The sequence below is a fragment of the Augochlora pura genome, chromosome 4 (assembly GCF_028453695.1).
Source record: "Augochlora pura isolate Apur16 chromosome 4, APUR_v2.2.1, whole genome shotgun sequence".
Lineage (NCBI taxonomy): Eukaryota > Metazoa > Arthropoda > Insecta > Hymenoptera > Halictidae > Augochlora > Augochlora pura.
The window spans coordinates 6,381,653-6,388,759 of NC_135775.1; the positions used below are offsets into that span (position 1 = coordinate 6,381,653).

The following is a 7,107-nucleotide window of genomic DNA, read 5'->3' on the forward strand; positions in this document are numbered from 1 at the left end:
CGACGCGGCGAAGCTCGAGAGGGGTTGAACGGGGGTGAAAGGGAGGAAGAGGGAGAGATAGAGAGAGAGACAGGCATAGAGAGGGAGAGCCGAGCAACCCTCGGGCCAGCGGTCGTCTTAGAAAACAGTGCTCGCGGGGCAAGCCACGTTGAAAGTCGTGCCGTGTAACGCACGCTCGCGCCGTCTTCTGAGCCTTACCACCCTCGCACGAAGGTACGCGAATCGAAAGCATCCCTTGAGGGTCTCCCCAGTGTGACGGATCAAATAAATAATCGCCGGTCAAAGGACAAGGAGCTGCAGCACGTGGCAATCTGAAATTTTGTTGATAGGAAAGTGGAATCGAGATTTCCGTTCTTTCAACCACTCGTGCTGGGGAGGCTCTTTAACGCTAGCTTTACGAAACACCACAATCAACCATTTTATATTATTTAAAAAAATGTGACAATCATACGTTTATTCGGATTTTTAACGAATTTTATTTTAATACTTGTCCGAGGTAACGAAATGAAATAAATTTCTCATAAATGTGTCTTTACAATATCATGAATTGAAATTTTAAATATTAGGACTACTAGTTAATAATTATTTAGTATCATGAATTATTAATAATTGTTTAACGTCACGATAGTAATCGTATCCATGCGTCAATTTATAGTAGAAATACTTCGGTGGAAAATGCTTTAATGTTTTAAAAAAATTCAAGATGATTCAACGACATTTTTAAATCTTAAATTCTTCACTACTTTTTATTTCATCAACTTATTTTTATTAAAAATTCACAAAGTCCGCATTATCATATCAAATTGTTTCCTCTTAATATTGTGTCAACCTTTCTATTGTTTTCAATTTTCACAGTCACGAGATCTTTTATCTTAATTTCTTCTTTTTTCTTAATCTCTTTTTGCAACACTTATTCCCGATAGCTATCACACACGTTTTGTGAAAGGCTATTCTGGCGACTTACGCTAGATCGTAAAGGATAGCAACAGAAGTGGTCGAGGCACGACGTTTTTTAAGTGGAATTGTTGATTTTAGAGTGGAAAACGTACCTCGAGTTTCCGAGTGGTCGTATCGGAGGTTGACACGGGCGGGTAGCCAGTTCCGAGGGATTTATTTCGCGGAGGGTGGTTTTAGCAAGTGGAAGAAATAGGAGTTCGATGGCTTCGGAAGTAGGGTAGGCTGAATTTAGAAGTTCGCAAACTGTTTGACGTGGGGCTGGTTTTAGAGGCTACGTGAAACATAAGCTTAAACTCCCTTCTTCGTTGCAGTCGACATTTCTGGAGCAGTTGCAGAGGGTCATTCAATTCTTCGAGGGTAGTTTTCTTTAAAAAAGGACTCCTCCATTGTTGACTTCGGCCAAATTGAAAGCAAGTAAATTGCAAATATTTTACGATCCGTATAAATATTAAAAATACAAACAAACGTATTCATTAATTAAATAAAGTTTTCTTTTTGACAAGGGGTAGTTGTCTCGAGGAAACTGCTTGGAAATAGATGACGACTTAAATTGCAGAATACAAAAGAAAATGCTTACCGTTTTCATATATTTATTTTGAAATGGCAGAAGTTACAAATAATCTTTGATACAAAATTATTGAATAAATTTCTTAATTTAAGCACACATTAGCAAACGAATATAAATTACTTTCAGGGCTCGGTAGGTTTATTATTAAACAGGATTGAACTCTAGAAAATTGTTCTAAACGAGGGGTGGTATTCTCAAGCACAGTATTCTCACGAAGTTAAAAATAGAGAAATAAAAATAGATTCGATATTTATGCATTTAAACTTCAAGAGGCCAGTAATTAAAGCGAATAATATTTTTCACACATCTTGCGAGAAGAAATTTTTGCGTTTCCCGCTTTTCTACAGAATATCTGGGCAATCTAATAAATAGCAACGACGAGGATGTTAATTGGCTCTCGAAAAATGGCCGACCGTATGCACGTGGAGCGGTTTCCGGTCCGGTGGCTAGTGGAGATTCGAGATAATATCTTCCGGTCGATCGAGGATCGTAACGGGGGCGCTGGATGATCGGTTATGCGCGCGTGTCCGTCGTCCGCTGATCTCGTAAATTGATTAACACCGCCCCCGGTCGGCTCGGTGCCGCGTTTCGGTGGTCGGCGAGATAATAAAAAGCAAACAAGATGAATCAACTGACGTACAAGGCCAATGGGCTGACGGGGGTATAGCACCGGGGGCTCGAGAGGGCGGCCGTCCCCCTTTTGTCGCTTCCCGGGGCATCGCCGGGCTGCAAGGGTCCATGTGATTTGATTATGCTGGTAATACGGTCCGTATGCCACCCTAATTGTTGCGGTCTACCCCCCGCGTTGCGATCCTCGCGCAACCATGACGCAGGAATTCGATCGGGCGATGGCGTAACTGTTGCGGAATTAAGGACGCGCTTATTTGTTTGTTCCGTCGCGCGTGAACGCCGCTTTGTTAATATTTCACGGTGCGATGGATCCTACGAAAATCTGACACTGTTCGCAGATTTTTCTGGCCGGGGAGGGTATTATACATTTATAACAAAACTCGAGTTCGTCAAACATGAAACTGGGGAGATATTAGCCGAATCGAAGGGTATTGTTTCATTATTTTTAACTATTACTATTATTAAAAGAGGAAACACAATTTTAAGTAATTCATATTTATTACAATTAACTTGGACAATTTTTATGTTACATAAAGATCCGCAGTATAGTAATTAGACTGCGGGTTTTATGCATTCGTGACAAAGATTAGTATCTGTAATTCGAAACTGTGGAAAGATTAAAAACGTTTTATATTGTCGACATGCTACTTTCGACCTAATTAAATTATTAAGGACAGAATAGAACTGATTTTTGCAACAAGTACAGAATATTTTTATTTTATATACAATTCCTTGGTCGAACCTAAATTTAGACTTAATCGTCGCGTTTAATCTTTAATGAACTGTGGATCTTATTCTGACAAACATAAATGGTCGAACTAGAAAGCGATGATATTAAATCTATTATCTATAATATTAATATATTAAATATTATACGATACGATATTAAATATATTATCTATAAGGAAGAATTTATTTTTGTTTTATTTCTGCCTTGTGAAATTGGTCTCAAATATCTTTATCTTACATTAAATTCTATTTATACGTTATTCTAATATTGTGAATTATTTAAAGAATTGAAACTTTCACGACGTTCTTGTGATTCTATGACATCGTTTTTTCTCTTATGGACAGATAAAAAATACCTTGTTCTTTCATTAACGAATCAGAGCTTTAGATCTGCATTGCTCCTAAACTAAAACCGGATTGGTAATATTAGAAAAATAAATGCTACGTTTAGTGTGAAATTATCTTGCTGTGGTTGCAAAGATTCTTAGTTCGTCTCTGCTAGTCTCAGTTGAGAAACTTTCTCTTGGGAAGAAAGGCCGTCAATTGGAAGATTCGCATCAATCAGCGGCGGGGACGGTGCGCGATTAGCCGCGTCGCAGGCGTCGCATTTTCTGCATACTCGCATTATAACAACGACAGAACTGTCGTTCGCAGTCCGACCGTAATCGGTATCGCGAAGAAGTGGAACGATTTAATTATTATGTTGCCCTCGGCCAGATAAACGGCGCTGATGTCAGAATTATTGTCGGAACCGTGACGGCGGCGGGCACCGACAATTAGAAGATTCGAAGGCGATCGCAGCCGCGGCGTCGCAGCAATCGTCACGATCATTGGAGATTGAGATAACAGAGCACCGGAGGCCTCTCGCGACTGCATCACCGTCGAGATTGCACTCGGGCTGTGCCCATTTAGGGAATCTATGACTGCGTGGCGAAAGCGGCGCAGATCCTTAGTCGGACTGGAATAACCACGAAATAGGAGCTGCTAAAAATGACTTTCGAAAAAGGTCTTCTCATTCTCATTTCTCCAAAAATAACAAGATACCGTAAATATCTCAAATGGTAATTAAATTTCGATTTTATTTAGGTTTTTTAGCTTCAATCATTTACAATGTTATTTTAGTAGAAAATCGTTCAGAAAGATATAAGAAATATGAAACTGGTACAATTTTTTAATAAACTATAGCGGGTATTTCACATGGTAGAACAATGTTTAAATTGCTAAGGGTATGATACAAGATAATACGACGAAATGGAATCAAATCGAACATCGAGTTCTTTCATTTCGCAACAGATAATGAAGACTAATCCAGACTTAAGGCGGACTTATGCTTATTAGTAGACTGCGGATCTTTATGCAAAGTAAAGATTATCTTCGTCGATTGCAACAAACATAAGTACAATAGCTTCCTGTCTTTAACAAGGTAGTGAACTGAAAGCGATACTAGGAAGTTGTTGAATTCTTTTAATATTTTCATTGTTTTAAATTTTCCCTAATTTAACAATATTTAAAAAAAAATATATATATATATAAACAATATTTATTTTATCTATTTTTATTATTTCATTTTATGTACTTTATTCATCGCGAAAGGTATCTACTATTTAAAAAATGATATAATAAGACCTCGACAGCAAATTATTGGTTGCCGTGAAAACCGAACCGCAGGCCACCGATCGGGGTAAAAAGCCAATTTCTAGGCTATCGGTTGATGAAGAGTTAATAAGAACAACTTAAAAGGAATAAAGAATTATTCTAAAAAGTAGCTGGAATAAAGAATTGTTTGACGAAATAGATACAATAAAGAATACGAAATTCCAAGAAATGGATATAATAAAGAATTATTCGAAGAAATAGGTAAAATAATTTACAAGGAATAACGAAGAGCTGTTATGCGAATCAAATATTCGTCTAAAACGTATTCGTTCGAACAATTATCTCGGCCAAATATTCATTGAACCGAAAGAATTTGAATAACGTCGAACTCCGGTCCAGATACGTTCGGACCGTATATCTCCGTGAAAGAATTCGGGAACGAGACAGGTATTAGAAAGCGTCGGGCAGATTCCGCGGTGTGTCCCGAATTGTTAACGGCCGCGCTCCGAGCTAGATTCCTCGGTTATTGCTCGTTAGGACGGTAAATCATGGGACCGCGGGGCAAGAGTCCTTGTCGGTGACGCGCGGGCAATAACAGTATTGGTAAGTAATAGCCCGGCGAAACCGGCTGCGGCACCGTGGATAGCTAGTAATGCGGTAGTGGCACCGTTCCGTTGCGAAGTAGCCTTAAGGTGTGCTCACAGTGCATTGCGACCGTGTACGAGACCGTCTAGTTTCTGGTCAGGACAGCCGTTTCGCCCCGCTCGATAGCACCGGGGGCAACAGTTTCGTCTCGGGCGCTGCGAGACCGCGCGTTCGCTATCGATTCGTCTGGAATTATGCTCGACGCCGCTCGATATCGTTCCGCGGCGATAAAAATACGCATCCTAACCGCGGCCGAGATCCATCACGCGAACGATAAACCTAGGGCGAGGTGGAGACCCTCCTCCCGCTGTCCTCGCGACGCGCGTTTTTCCATCGATCGCGACCGATGGATCTTGCGAGATACGATCGTTTCGAGGACGATCGATGCTCGCGACAGAGTTGGGCATTTCTCGAATTCTTTCAAATAAATAGTTATCGTAGATAATTAACCGAATTAATTTTTTTAATTTGAATATATTATTTATATATTTTATTCGAATCGTCCAATACTCGTCATAAACCATTCTGTCTATTTATTCGAACAATTCCTTCATATTCAAATAATTCTATGGTCAAAATATTCTTTAATTCAAATAATTCTTTATGCAAATAATTCTTTATTCGAATAATTTATCCGAATGTTATTACCAAAATTGAAACGTCTCAAAAACTGATAGCGATCTCAAGAAACAACTTTCGCATTCCTATACACAAAATCGTACAATTAACGCTAGAAATACCAAGCCGGTAAAAATGACTGGTTTTCGCTTCTTTTTCCATTAGAATTCTTGATATTATAAAAGCGTTCCCTTGTATGACATTTTAAAAAAAAACTTCATTGTCCGTGCATTTCTTACAATAGACTACATATTAATACCCAAGTAATATTTTAAGTATAAAAATGTTCACACATTTTCCTCATCGATGTTCGCTCATTATTCTCACGAATGTTCGCTAATTATTCTCATCGCTGTATAAAATCTACCGCTTTGAACTCGGCAATCTCATTAGTCATGTAAAATAATACCATCGTAGATTTACATTCCCGAAAACCTTCTAGCAACACAAGAACGGCTCGCCATCAAGATAAGACGTCGTCGCGAAAGACGAAAATAAAAGCCGAAGCGGTACAATTAAATCTCGCGTAAAAATCCGTCAGCCGAATGGCTACAAAGAGATTCGCGCACGTGCAAGAGGTATAATCATTCGCTGGCAAGGAACGATTTAATTGAGGATCGGTCGCGCGGCGGTGCTAGGAGTAAGAAAACGAAAGGAAAAAGTTATCGGGAACACGGCGTGGCGATAAGCAAAGTAGTTTCCGTCTTCGACGGTCGGACAAGATACCGCAACGATTTCGATCTGGGAATACGGGTTGCAGAATTAATTAGACACACGAGTCACTTTCTCGGACCGGACCGAACCCGGCCCGGCCCGGCCCGGCCCGGCCCGATCCCCCGGTCCGCTCGAGCGTTTAGCAGTCCCGGTGGGCCGGTAGTGGCAGTGATCCGACGCGGAGCCATAAAACAGCCGGAGTCCTTGCCGCAGCCTTGCGTTTTCTCCTTGAGCCACGGGATTCTATTTAAATACGCGGCATACTACTCGCGCGGCGATCGTGGTGGGGGACCGTAGAACTCTCTCGCTTGGTATTTCTGCGTTCTTTCGCGCGTTCCACGACCGATCCACGGACCACTTTTGTTCCTGGTGTGTCTAGCGAGGCGGGCTTCATTCCGAGCGGTTCCTTCCGTGATTACGTTCGTGACTCGACACGATTTAGATCACGATAAGAGGGATCCATTAAAGAGACTCGAAGGTCGGGTCCAATTAAGGGGATAGGCCAGCCGGAAATGGGGAAGAATATCGCGGTGTTCCGCGATTTTATGGTTAATATGGATTACTCGGCTCGATAACGTGAACGAGTCCGTTCCACGGGGGTTCATTTATTTTTCTTTTCTAGGAATTAAGAAATCAATTGGATAATATGC

The 7,107-nt window shown here is 40.7% G+C and overlaps 1 long non-coding RNA gene across 4 annotated transcripts; it reads left to right on the plus strand.

The window, feature by feature from the left end:
* Nucleotides 1-73: 73 nt before the first annotated feature.
* LOC144468761 (uncharacterized) lies at nucleotides 74-1,621 on the plus strand. 4 transcript variants are annotated; one of them, XR_013493862.1, is made up of 4 exons: nucleotides 74-213; nucleotides 1,036-1,174; nucleotides 1,269-1,371; nucleotides 1,445-1,621. It is a non-coding gene; the product is annotated as an uncharacterized LOC144468761 (long non-coding RNA). The 4 variants fall into 4 exon arrangements; XR_013493860.1 differs by having other exon boundaries at nucleotides 1,461-1,621; XR_013493861.1 differs by having other exon boundaries at nucleotides 1,269-1,367.
* Nucleotides 1,622-7,107: the final 5,486 nt, after the last annotated feature.